The sequence below is a fragment of the Pararge aegeria genome, chromosome 8 (assembly GCF_905163445.1).
Source record: "Pararge aegeria chromosome 8, ilParAegt1.1, whole genome shotgun sequence".
NCBI classification, from domain to species: domain Eukaryota; kingdom Metazoa; phylum Arthropoda; class Insecta; order Lepidoptera; family Nymphalidae; genus Pararge; species Pararge aegeria.
In genome coordinates this window covers 632,559-647,552 of record NC_053187.1, presented here as the reverse complement: position 1 = coordinate 647,552, position 14,994 = coordinate 632,559, and the positions used below count along the sequence as shown (strand labels likewise).

Below are 14,994 nucleotides of genomic sequence, written 5' to 3'. Positions count from 1 at the left end.
ATAATTTCAGTCGAGGTCGCATAGACGGAAAACGCGCAATTTTTCCCCAAGTAACTCTGAAACTTAGTCCAATCGTCATATGTACATATGTACATATTCTTATTAGATAAGAATTTTATTTGTTATTATTAGATTTGAATGCTATTAAGCAGAATATGGCCATGAGCTAACTATAACATTTAAGATATGTTTTATAAATAAATAATATAAAAGATAACCTGGTAGAGGGATGTCCAACTACAAAAGCATTATATGAATGTACCCCGAAAGGTAATGCAGGCTGCACCGAACGCATGCGTCATGCACCCGCTAAATAGCCAACGACCTGTCTTAGGGATGCTGCGAACAAATTTGGATCTTACGATGTAACCGACTGGTTCCCTTTGACGGTGGCTTAGGGTTGTATCTATAGGGGCTGGTTTAGTGCCTCTCCGGTCGCCGAAGGCTGCGCACGTGCCGCTGTTTGGTAGTCGGTTCCGCTGGACCAAAGTTTGCAAACTTTTCGTAAAATATTACACTAGTATTGTGAATTTGTGGAATTGTGGTGGAATTTTTGGGATGTGTGTTTTGATGAGGTACGTTTTTGACTCTACTTTTGGGTATGTTTTTACAATTTTAATGTCAATTGAGTATTTCACGGCTAAATAGAACTTTATATGTTATTAAATTATCATACAATAATAGGAATTAGGACTGTAAGACTTTGATTTTTATCGGCTTTTTAATAGGAGATTCCTATGTTTTTATTAGTGAAAATATTATTAAATATAGTAAAGACTAATTTTTAATTCAATTCATAAATATCATTATAAAATAAAACCCTGTTATGAAATAATATCCACGAAACATAAACCTCCGCTATTAAATTACTCCTCCTCCTCCGCTTATACATTTTCCATAGTATAGCCTTTTTGGATATTATATTTTGGGGATCCATCAGAGCCTGGTCACCTAAGACTAGGTTTGATCATCAGATGCATAAATAAGTTTGCGTTTACGTCAATAGATTTATTTAATTTCATTTTGGTGTGGTAATTAGGCAATAAATTAGCATTCAAATAGAATTTTAATTACACACTGCCAAATCTTTATTTTCTAAATGAAAATGTAATTATTTTTTTCGTAATAAACAGAGAACGCATTTTTCTTTTGGTAAAAGAAGATTCTCCGCGTTTTTTTTTGCTTAAATAGTGAGATTATTTAGTTTTTCTTTTTTATAAAGCCGCCTCTCCAACCGCATTGGAGTGGTGTGGTGTTTTTTATCAGTAACTTCTTCTCTCTTGTCAAATACATTAAAACAGCTCAACCGAATAAAATACTACATGTTTAACATTTAGTATTTTAAATAAGTAGAGATAATTCAATAGCAAGAGTCAAATAAAATTTTACAAAATATAAATGTTATTTTGTAAAATTTCATTCGGAAAATAAGTCGATGATACAATTATTTCCATATTTTCAAATTTCATAATTTTTAAATAAATGCTTTTAAAAATTTTTTTAACAACTCTTTAGAGCGCGAAATTAGGGCAGAAACGTTTGAGTGGGAAAAAATTATGTATTAAAAATTCTGCGCGGACGACGTGAAAATAATACTTTGGAGAGGCACTGACTTACTCAATTAGAGTTATTTTTTGTGCTTCCTAACGTGGACTTATCGATCGTTAGAAAGCACTTGTTACCAAAACATAAATATTGAAAATTAGTTTTAATAATTATTCTATAATTAAACAGCAAATATTTATTTAATAACAAATATTCTATCGAATAACCAATAGAAATATCATTTATTAATTTATTTATTAATTTATATCCTATAAATATATCCTAAATAAATAAATACATAATATAAGCGTTTGTATTATATCTTTAGTTGTAACGCTGACATTGAAAATTATTTATTTTATTGATGCCTGACGGATAGACAAATAAAAATAAATAAATCTGTATTCCGTGGCTCTTTGTCTATTGGTTAGCGTATACGACTGTAGATCACGAAGTCTTGGGTACGCGAATAGGGTCAGGCCAAAAAAAAATTGAACTTGCAGAACCAATCAGCCTGGAATATGAAGGAAATCGTCTTTCGTTGCTCGGGAAGCCGTCGGCCCCGGCTATTGACACTGACTTAGCAAGCTATTTTCCAATTTATAACCACAAACATTGGTAATTTTGTGATTTCTATTAGTATTCACGGTTACTTGTTTTCTAGAGTCGGTTATAGGCGCCGCGATATATTTTTTGAATCCCATGCGATATTAGAAATCCTACGCAGTTGTATCCAGTCGCTGTATTATAACTAACCTAGTAAAATACAAAATTTTATATTTGCAAAGCATAATGCCAGGCACTATTTTTGGCCTGCCATAACACTAATATATGTGGATTTTTATTCCTCTTAAGCTTTTTTACATTCAGCATTGGTGTACAACAAAGCGTATTTTCACTACACAACCTCACTTCACTTCACTACACAACACACACACACACACAGGCATACACCTTTATATTTATTATTTTTTTATAGAGAGGAACAAGTAGTATATAACATATTAATAATCAACCTTTTACAAAAAATATAAATCAATTAGCCCGTTAGTAGTTAGCGTAGTCCTATTATTATTAAGTAATTATAACTGCATGTTTAATATTTGAGCTAAAAATAATCAAAAACCCTAGGGGGTGAAGGCACTGAAGCTGAAATACAAGGTTTCTTAGTTTAGCTTCAGAAGCTTGTAGTAATATAATTTTTTAAGATTTCATGGATGCCCCATCCTATAAAATAAGAAATGTTTTTACTATATTGTTTAGACTTAAGATTTTTGGAAATAAATATTATTATTATTATTATTATTATTATTATTATTATTTAATAAATAAATAAGCATGCTTAAACACTAATTGTATTCACAAAAAGCTTCCAATTATCATTTCACCACCGTCGCTGCATTTCACCTAAACACATCTAATATATCGATAATTTATAAATACTTATAATATTTCAAATGAAAATAGACCTTCATCATAGAGTCACAGAGTCTCAATTCAAAGGACATTCGAGAGGTAAACGAGGGGAAGTTTGAATACACGTCAGAAGCACGGATGGTACAAATAGCAACAATAACACAATGGCCGCAGATGGCGTCTTATTGGAGATTGATTGAAATACGGAACCGATTAATATTTAGTATTATGACGATCATAATAGTTCAATGCAGGAATCTATACGGGTTATTGGATATTGTGGAATACATGGTCTGCAGTGGCCTGCATAGAGGGTATGCATAGGTTATGCAGAAGATAAAAAATTAAGAAAATCTCCAGTACGAGTTACACAAAACTTAAGGATAGGCATTGCAAGAGTTATAAAAAGCCTACCCTTAAGTATTTATACCTCGTACTGGAGATTTCTTCATTTTATATCTTCTGCATACCCTGTGCATACCCTCTATGCACGCCACTGATGGTCTGCTTTGTACCCAGCGCGTTAACAAATATCTGCGTTGAAATTAAAGCACACTGCTCTTTGAACTCTAATTTATTTATGCCACTATTGCATGCTTTTACGTACTCGTGTAGAAATAATATGTAAACATTTAAATAATGTAGAAACGGACAATTATTTACTGATTTGTAATGTCGTGGTATGTAGTGGCATTATAGTGAAGCGTTTAATAGAATACTAGCGGACCCGCGCGACTTCCTCCGCGAATGAGTTGACTTCAAAAAATACTCATATGTTGTCGCGGACTGTTTTATAGAACTTTAAAGAAACAACAATTACTTTTAACAGAAATTACATTTTCTAAAAATGAATCCTTACTAGATCGATTTATCGGCCCCGAAACCCCTTGTATACTAAATTTCATGAAAATCGTTGGAGCCGATTCCGATATTCCTTTTCATTATTTAACTTACTTAAATTTGGTGATACCTACGTGAAATTATATTTATTACCCCTATATTATATTTGGTTACAAGTAAATAATGGAAATGAAACTTCTTTATTCAATTAGGGGTCAGAATATAAAGTGCTGTAAGTAGTACTGTAGTAAGTAAACGGTTGGGCTCAATATTAGCGAATATTGTTAATTTATGTGCGCTGATAGCCTCGTGGTTAAGACTTTGGCCTCAATTTCAAGGAGACAGAGTTTGATCTCAAGCACGCACCTTTTCAGTCATGTGCGTTTCAAGCAAGTAAAAAGAGCTATTTCTAATTAAAGTTATTACGTGTTAAAAGGTTGCGTTTAAAAAACTTTATTTGTATTATGAGACATTCCCAAGGTTTCACTGATTTTAATATTAAAAAGAAACAAGTGTGCAATTATCCAAAAAAATAATATACTACAATGCTCTGGAGGCGGTTATTCTTAAAAGTAAAAGTTGTATTATTTTATACATTACAGACTGTAGTACTAGGCATGTAGAGTCGCCTGGCCAACGAAATTATGATGTTGATATTTTGTTATTAATAAGTCTTACTCGTAATCCAGTTATTTCCTACAATTTCTATAACTATGAAATAACGACTTTAGTTTCTACAGTAAGATAAAATACAAGAGACGGCAGCGCAGTTTAACATCGAATGAAATGCTAAGAATACAAAAGAAAAAGATTCGTATTGATTTAACTACGAAGAAATAGAATACCGCGACAAGTTAGGTGCTTACGAAGGAGCTTAATGGAAAAAGGTCTATGAAAATACCTCTTCAAATATAAATTACTTTTTCACTTCAAATGCTCTTAAATTTTTGGTTATTCTAGGTGTAGATAGAAATATAAACTAAAGAAATAAAACTAAACGTTTTCTACGTAGCACGTAGTAGAACGTTATTTATAAAAAAAAAATTTGTTTATATAGGCAGTATTAATCGGTCACTAAATAAATAATATAATATTTATAAATTAACTTCATCGTAACTCCACTTATTTAAAATAAAACTGTTCTAAATTCTAAGACATAGGATGCAAAATAATTCAATTTTAGATTTTTTTTTTATTATAGAGTTAACTGTTTGTCGCATTTTTTACCAGGAACATTTCCATAAGGTTCATGAAATCTTAATTAAAAAAATTATTTCATTTGCTAACCCAAAGACTAGCTACCTTTCCTGCTAGATCGATTAACCGAACCGGACGAATTCACGGGCTTGACTATAGTTTATTATGAAAAGCTTACATTTTAACCTCAACAGAAGTATTTAAAGTAGTAGAATTTATACTTAAGTCGAGCAAGTGTATTCTAACCGAAGATCCGAAGAGATTTCTGTACGGTACCGTCGGAATATGCATGATGCGAACTCAAACAAATAATAAGGCAATTACATTTTATAATACTACTAGAGACTTCTCTGGTCTCCAGTATGATAAAGAGAATATGGCAAGAGGAACTTTAAGGCGAATTACATCTACAATGCTATATTTGTTCTCCAAAGTACTTAATTAAAGAAAACAACAAAAACCTAAATCTTGGAACGAAAGCCCAGTTTGTTAATGTATTCACAATTGATCCGTTTGAAAAAATTGGAAATAAATAATCCTAATTGATTATGATATATGCCACTAGCTGGCGTACACGTCAAAAAGCGTGGAGTATATGACCTTATAACCAATATGAGATTACAACCAATCAAAATTATTATTTTTAAATAGCGGAAACTATACAGACGTCTGACGTAAGCGTTACTTTTATCAGCTAGTCTCAAGTATTAGATAAATGCGTCATATCCTAGGTCATCATACAAGATTAGTATTATAATGACCTCGAGGCATTTACCACCGACCTTTTTTTTACCGTGGTGCCTTTACAAGCAACACAGAGGTAATATGGGACCCCTCTCTTGAGAGGAGTATACCGGAATGACAAGCCACCTCGGCATGCGAAAAAAACCAAGTGCAAAAAATCATGTAAATCGATCCATTCGGTTGAGTACTACAATAACACAGACATACAAACAAAAAGATAAAATTAAGAACACCCTGTTTTTATAGTAATTATTGACGGGCCAGGCAGATAGGCCGCCTTTTGTTGTATGGAAAACCAGTGTCTATAAACAGAGCAACACATTGCAAAGTATGCAAGAACCACGTCCTGACACATACCACCCTGTGTCCGTCATCCTGAGGCTTAGGTGTTGAGCCTCATATTGACGGACACATGAAACCACACCAGACAGCAACAATGCTGCTTAACGGTATAAAAAGGGTGGTAGTACTTCTGTATTTAGATTGCAGTGCAATATACTAGACTACCAAAAAAAGGAATTCATTTAAAGGAAATAGTATACAATTATATAACAAACTACCAGTTGATATCTTGGAGATGTCTTAAACGTTCAAATTTTGTATTAAACGTAAGCTTTTAGAAAAGTCCTATTGTAGTATTAAGGACTACGTCAACGCTTGGATGTAAATTACTGCTCTAACTAGGTTGCTTCTTTAATAGTTTCAAATGACAATATGAGATGGTGATAACGAAAAAAAAAACTTAGACCAGGGCGCGTTTGGAACCCTCGTAGCTTTAGTTTTAAGATGACGAATTTAGTTATCGCCATCAACTCACTTCTATGTCATATTTTTCATGTAATCTACGCATAAAAACTGCCATTTATGTGCCTATTTGAATAAAGAAATATTTGACTTTGATTTAACCTTTGCCGAACTTTTTCACAAAGAGCTCATACTACACATTCTATCGTCAGAGCTTAAAAAAGGCTGGACCGTTTTTCCAGAATTAATATAAATCGATGCTGATACACACAAATTTATACATAAGGTTCGCAAAGCCCCAAGGATTAGTTCACCTATTCAATACACCATACAAAGTCCACTTGCAAACTACGGACAGATCTTTTACTGCAAAGTTCACGGGCCCGTCCCTACGGGGTGTCTCGGTGTATTGTTGAGCAAACTATTCAGTCCATGTGAGACCTGATTTGTCAAGTATTTTTCACTTTGTCACGTAAAGTGACCCTTTTAAAGTATTGAAACGTGACTAAGTAATATAAAAAAGGGAATAAAATAAATTTGATGAATAAATCGTAGACGTTAATCGATCGAGCATTTGAAGACAAAAACTTTTTTATACAGCAAGATTTTGCTGTTAATAAAGTAGTAATTTTAATCCTTACTATTCTTACTAATAGTATGTTTGGTTGTCCTTACTTTACGCCCTGACATAGCAACCAATAAACTAGATTTTTGACCTAGAGTTAGTTGAACTGACAGAAAGTAACATGGGCTACGATTTATCCCAGGAAAAAAAACAGTTTCCATGGCATTCGTTCTAAGCAGTTTTAAACGCGGACGAAGAACGTAAATAACAGCTAGTGGTAAATATAAGAAAAAAACACACACAGTTTAAGTTTCAAGAGCTCTTATGGATCGTCGATAAAACTTAAGCAGGAAAATATAATTTCTTAGATGACCGTACAGAAACCAAATCTGGGTTCGTTTGCCTGTACCAACAATTTTATATAAATTTAAATTTTATTTTATATTATTAACATAATAGTAAACAAATAAAACGTGATAAAAGAGTTACTTTTTTTCTTTCAGTAAACAATAAATGAAAAGTGTCTAACAATTAGTATAATTTTAAATATTAATTTAATTAATTTTTACTTTACTTTTATTTAAGTAGTCAGGTTTCATTTTAATCTTTATGCAAATAATAATAAACCTACCATCAGTTCGAAAACCTTTTTTAGAGAATATCTAGAACGAAACTTCTCTCTGTAAACTTTGCTTTCATTTAAATATCGAATACATAATTGGATTGATTTAACCAATTCGGCTCTAATATAATTCAAAATATATTCTATTCTTTAAATGAGACATAATTATGAAATAAATACCATGAAGCAAACATTCTTGAGTAAAATAACATCATGCGAGATCACGTTTAGTCATTTAAAATGATTGTGTTATTTTCATAAGATACTGGCTTTTTTAATCGTTGTTTTAGTATATAAAGAATTAGAAAAGTATAAAAAGCTCTCTTTAGGTCTTCAACTATTTGCTTCTTGAATCACAAACACACTTTCCTTTTTTCATATTTCTATAATAAGCTCATTCACTCAGGTTTCGTATTCAAAGTAGAATTAATAGAAATTGCAATAAATTTTGCAGGGAGAAGACACCGTTTTCTGTATTTTTATAGAGTATATAATTTATATAGTTGTATGGTGTAATAGAAATGCTGACAGCCGAGTGAGAGAGCTATAGAACACAGACTCACATAGTTACCATTATAATAACGACTTGCAAATTGGGGCGAAACAAATAGCTTAATAGCTTGAAAAGGTCCACTAGGAGGAAATACAATAGCTAGACATAAGCCGTCTAAGACTGTTAAGTATGGAAATCTTTACAAAAGATAGATATAACTTATTAATAAGGAAATGGTAAAGAAAAAAAACATTAAACCAATGTTTCCTACTTTAAATAATTCAGAACCCTCTGTTTTCCAATACCATTAACTGATTAACAATTAGTATAATTTTAAATATTAGTTTAGCTATCTAAACGGAGGATTTCGCCCCGACTCAGTACAAAGGAAATTATGAAAGTAAAGAGGAGCTGAATGAAATTGAATAAATTAAAATATGAAGAGCACTTCCCAGCTCCGTAATTAAGCCACAAAATTAGGTATTGTTATGAAAAAGTAACAAAATAAAAACTTTCTAACCGATGTTGATAGAGAGGCGGCCGGTATAATGCATAAACCAGCAGCGATTTATCAATCATCTTTCACAACCGTCAATTTTCAACATGTTGTTATAATTTTTTGATATATTTTATTTCGGTCGTGGATTTTTTTTAATTATTAACTCAAAATGTACATTATAATAGTTATCGTAATCGATTTATTTATCTTATTGTGGACCGTACAGTATGGTGTGAGGTAATCATTAGGTGCAGCGTGTGAGGTATTAAGCAAACCGAATTAAAAAAAATATTTTTTTTCAATAATTGCAATTGATGGACGTCCACTGCGGGGCATGTTCTTTGGCTTTTTTAGAGGGATTTTTTCACTTTTCGATCAATGCTGTTAGTGTCCAATGGCTATATACGAATCGCTTTGTCTCGCCGTTCTCTTAATCTTTTTCCGATGCAGGGTTGCTGCCTCTGCGGTTTTAGATCCCAGAGTCCGACCTTAATGTACAACTTTTGGCGTGTCCATTCATTGCATCTTCTGATTATCTTCTTTGGGCCGTCCTATTATCACGACGTATTGCATCGGCTGAGCAACACTGATCTTTTTCATGAGATCCTTACTTAGTGACTACGTTGCGAAGCCATGAAAATTGATCTTGGACCAGTTTAAATTTATAAAAAGTCGATATTAATGGAACAAACCTTTCATATCTTGTACCGCAGGTTAAACAAAATTTACACTAAAGCATGAGAAAATCTCTTTTATTTCCACAGCGCGTTGAATATTCAACTAAATTCGAGGTTTATATACGAGAAAATATCGTGAAGCGAAGTATTTTTGCTACAGTTCTGATTTATAGTTGGTTTTACTATCCCCGTCGTTTGTTCTGAGAGAATCTGAATTAAATGCTGCAGATGGATTGTCTTAAAATAATATAATAGAGAATAATACCTTAATTCAAAGTTGTATGATCCTTTAGACAGTTTTATTACTAAATATACCTTTATCACTGACTGACTGAGAATATGGACAGTTTTCGTTTATAAAATAGGCGAGTATTAAGAAAGGATTCTTTAAAAATCGATTCCTAAGGGTTCAAAATACATATGAAACCCGGGTTTTATATTTATACTAGCTGTTGCCCGCGACTTCGTCCGCTTTTGTTTTTAAAAAAAACATGTGCCTTATAAATGTGGCAGCACTTTATGTATTTAGGATAGCTAAGCCTGGTTTAAAATCGTCAAACACTTTCGTCCCCTCTCCCAAGAGAAGCTGTATTTATATAAAGCTTAATTTCGGGATAAAAGCATTCTATATTATTTCTAATACCTTCAGGAATATGTGTACAAAGTTTCGTGATGATCGGCTTAGTAGTATTTGCATGAAAGCGTAACAAACAAACTTACATTCACATTTATAATATTAGTAGGGATAGGGATAGGGATAAACTCAAAAAATTCAAATTCAAAAATGTTTTATTAAAACATTATGCCTGTGATAACACAGAAACTTATGAAGCGTAAGTGAAGGTGATAACTGCATTCGTTTATTTAAAACTAAAGTAAAGAGGGTTCCAAACGCGCCCTGGTCTAAGAAGATCCCATAACAAACTTAGCCAGGTCTTGTTTTTTTGGTATCACCATCTCACAGTCGAGTTAATGTTGAGCTATGAATTATTATAAAATGATATACAACTACCCTTAAATGAATTACTAATTTTATGCAGCCTAGTAAACTGAACAACAAGATTGTTTTTACTTCATATTATTATAATTACAGGCCACTTTCTTTTTAAATTTCGTTATATTTTTATGTACATATAATTTTGCTATTTATATAAATTATTTGAGACGGCAAGAATACACGTAGAATTCAAATTGTATTGCATGAACACATGAATTTGCCTACTGCTGTTTCGCTCATCTGAATTCTGAATTACTATCATGTCGTCTGGAAAGTGAAACAAAAATTATTTGCGGGGTTCACAATTAATTCAAATAGGAAATCATACCCGTGACCTGATATTTAAAGATACTCTCGCACATCACAGAGTAGTATCTTAATTTAATTAGTAAATCAACGTTAGTAAAACGCCTCAACGTCTAAATATGACTTCGCAGACGTGAGTAAGGTGAACCTAATTTAAAGTTTAAGCCCTGGGCGAAGCTTAAGCAAAGTAAAGCGAACCTCTAGGCGAAACATCTGATACGTGGTACTCGTTATAACAGAAGCCAGATAATAGTTCTTGTATGCGGACTAATATGTAGTTTAATAAATAAATATAATACGACAATGTACACACCGCCATCTAGCCCCAATGTAAGCGTAGCTTGTGTTCTGGGTACGAAGATAGCTGATGAATATTTTTATGAAGAGCATAAGTAAATAATTATGCTATACAGATAAACACCCAGCAATGAGAAACATTCATGTTCATCACACTAACATTTTCCGGTGAATTGAACCCACGGCGTTGGACTCATAAAGCAGGGTCGCTACCCACTGCACCAGTCGGCCGACTTAATAATAACAATACGAATAATAGGTATCTAACGAATTACTTTTTTGTTTTTCATAATGTACAAATTATAAATACAATGATTTATGACATAAAATGCGCAAACTACATATGCAAATGCCATGAGCTCTTGAAAGAAAAATAAAAAAAGTTCAAAGTAGTTTACAAAACAAAGACTACCGACTTGGAAGGGCTAGAACTAGTAGTAGTATATTAAACCAATGGCTAGAACCCAGAGTTGAAAAACAAGTTAAAAAATAAATATATTTATTTAAATTTAGTCCACCAATCCGCACTGGGCCAGCGTGGTGAGCTACGGCCACCTGCTCTGTATTAAGCCGGCAATGTGATGATGATTTAATAAAATGTCAAATTTCAACTTTAATCACATTATAGTTTACCCTTTATACCGAATACTTATTTTTATTTCTTATGATTACTATACACATGAGTTAGGCGGGCTACCATGAACGACGTTCGAAAGATTTATCATTTTATTTAAAAGTCGGAAATTCTTTATTCATCATAAAGAATTTCCGACTTTTAAGTACCTGGGCCCTTTGAACCACGAACGGCTCAGAATTATTTTAATAGATTCGCCAATATATGTTGATAAAAAGGTGCCAAAAATATTGGCTGCATTTGGGAGCAGCAAGACTTTAGCGCAAAATAAAATGAAATGATACTACAATTTATTGTACACGAAAAGATGATAGCGATAAAAAGTATACCTAATGAAAAATATAACGGACAGGTACTTATCGCTCTAGCTAGACAACCAAGGTTATATTTAGCCAATATTTACAATAGATTAAACACGATGCCACTTCTTGTAACCCATTATTACGGTTTACAGTAGGGGTTCATTTCATTATCGTCTGTTCTTTTGTAAATATAATATTTTACATATAATGTATATTAAATTGTATACCACTTCATTGGGACAAATGTAATTTACTTAAGCTGGCCTAGGGCTTATTAAACACGTCGGAAAAGGGATGAAGATTTTTGTTTTTAGGAACGGTGGGTATGTAACAATGTATTTAGTAGTGAATTTTACATTATAATAAAAAAATAAAAATAAAAATCAAAGATATTTTGTAATGAATGAATGCATGGAATCGGTAATAGCCAAGTGGGTAGGACTTCAACTTCACTTTCGGGGGAGGCAAGTTCGAATCCCAGCACGCACGCACCTCTTACTTTTCTGAGTTATGTGCATTTTTTGCAATTAAAATAACACTTGCTTCAACGGTGAAGGAAACAAACATGAGGAAACCTGCATGCCTGAGGGTTCTCGATATTGTTCTCAAAGGTGTGTGGATTCCACAAATCCACACTGAGCCAGAGTGGTGGAGTACGGCCTTAACCCCTTCTTGTAATTTGATCATGATAAATTGTTGTAAATATACGAGTTTTTTAATTTAGTGATAAAATGACTAAAGTTGTTTTATTCTCCCTCCTCTATTACAATAAGAGTCTTTCTAGAGCTATAATCATTATTGAAACTGTGTAACAGCTTAAAATAAATAAATTCATTTTACAAACTTATTGTCTTATAATCCGACTTTTAGATAATAAAATATACTATACAGACCAAAATAAGCAGAATATGCAGTTGGCATATTTTTGTGAAACTGAAAGGAGGTAATTAGTTTGGACCGGTTAAACTTGAGTTGAAATTCTTGTTAGCTTATTAGCGATTTATTTATAAGTTTGATAAAATAACTTGATACTATGAAAAGGATTTGAATTGCACTTTAACTGGAAAGAAGATGTGGGGACATTAAACCTTTTAAATATAAAACATATTCAAGCATGTCTCTATTAATAATGTACTTAGTTTGGTGTGGCATTTACACAACATGACATAAATGCTATATAAGTATGCACAGAAAAATGTTATAATTTTAGATTAATAAATAGTTTGCGACAGATTAATGACCATTTTTCTTCAAAAGTTTATTAATTATAGTTTGAAATAACAATTTTTATCAAAATTTAATAATAAAGCAAATCTTATAACAAAGCTAAAACAAACAAATGTTTTTAAAGTTAGCTTTGGTTAGGTTTGCTAACTAATTGATGATAAATTTAGCAGTAATATTCCAAATATTTCAGCAGATTTTTTCTTTTCTCTATTTTCTGAAAAATATTTGCGTGTTTTCTTTTCGACAAACTAAGCACTTAGTTCAGGAAAAACAAACATGACCTGGCATAAAAATACTTCACTATGTCAAAACCCGTAAGTTACGAATCATAATATTATGTCAAACTTTTGTCTGATCATGTTTTCCTCATTGTATCTTTATTTTGTGTAAGGCTAGAGATACATGTTATTAAGTTATGAAAACTTACTTTAAATGTATTGCATGACAAACGAAAAATATAAGTTATTTTTGCCTATATCTTTCATTTTTCGAACAGATTAATCATGACACCTACAATTTTTACTTGTTCTTTCATCAAAATTAGATAAGCAAAGTGACTTTAAAACTGTGATATAATTTTTTTAATCAATATAAGCAACTTTAAAAATAGTTTATTCATTTTCAACACAAGCAAATGCCTTGTTCAAATCACAATATAAGAGCGGTGCGTTATTATTTTGTTTTAACTCAACGCCAGTCGTTGAGCAACCCCATGTATAAAAAAATTGCTGCGTGATGGAAAGAAGCTTCATTAATTGATTAAAATATACTAACTAGTTTTTCAAACATTTGCAAAATATGGGTAGGTAGATCAAAAATTGGTCTTGAGTGACTGGGGTCGATTTAGAAATTCGAAACGAGATAGTTGGACCTCCTTGTGACTTGACTCGACTTGTGAAAATATCAAAATTCTATGTTTATGAAAAAAAAAATTGGATATCTTATAGAAATGGGTGAGTTCACCTAAGTGTGAATTTCGTAATATAGACGAAGATGTCGTGCATTTGTTGGGGGAGTGTGTTCGGAACAGACCAATGAGGGACCAGATAATATGTAAATTTAAAATTAATCTTTATGTTGTGGGGTTTTGGCAAAGTATCCTGGCGGCACCTTATTCAGAGGTAGATAGAATGCAATTAGATTTAAAGCTAAGATAAGAGAAGAAAGAAGTACTAATTTTCGTAAAGGGAACGATGAAGCTGACATTTTTATTGTTAACAAAAGTCCCGAATAAATAGAGAATAAAAAAAAATATTAAAAAAGAAAAATGAAAAAAAAATAACCTAATTGAAACGTCAAAATGCTTTTAAGTACCTTTTTAAAAATAGTTTGGAGCGAAACGGACGTTGAATGAAAATCTAATAAAACGAGGGGAGGACTGCGCAAAATGAAATATCGTTGACACGACGCAGAATAGCCGCTCCGATGTAGAGCATGAGCACATAGAAAGCATCTCACGACAGAAGACAGACAAAAATTAATTGATAAGTAAATATATTTTCATTATTCATTGAAAAAAAACAAAATTCATTAATTTCAAGTAGGCCTAATATAAGCACTTTTGAAACGTAAAGGCTGTCTGTGTGTAATGACTCTACCACTAAGAACGCAGAGAAGGAAGAATTGATATTTGTCGCTCAGTTTTTCATAATATACAAAACCAAGAACGCTACATCCTACAGGATGTTAAAATAAAAAAAAGGTAAAAAAACATTTCACACCGGTTTTAAAAGGTTTTCATGATATTTCTACACTTTGTAGAGCTTAGATCAACTTATTGAACGTAGTCTTTCTTTACTATTAGAGGTCTTGGTGGTAGATAATTATTATATTAATAATAGTTAGATTTGGTTTTTTGATGTGGCATTAAATTTAGTTGTAGATCTACT

The 14,994-nt window shown here is 32.1% G+C and overlaps 1 protein-coding gene across 1 annotated transcript in view; it reads left to right on the top strand.

The window, feature by feature from the left end:
* Positions 1-472: 472 nt before the first annotated feature.
* The window catches only part of LOC120625801 (lachesin-like), a 115,115-nt gene continuing 100,593 nt past the window's right edge, over positions 473-14,994 (top strand). The window contains exon 1 of the mRNA XM_039893014.1: positions 473-575. The gene's annotated coding sequence lies outside the window, so the exon portion shown is untranslated. The remainder of the gene's footprint in view (positions 576-14,994) is intronic.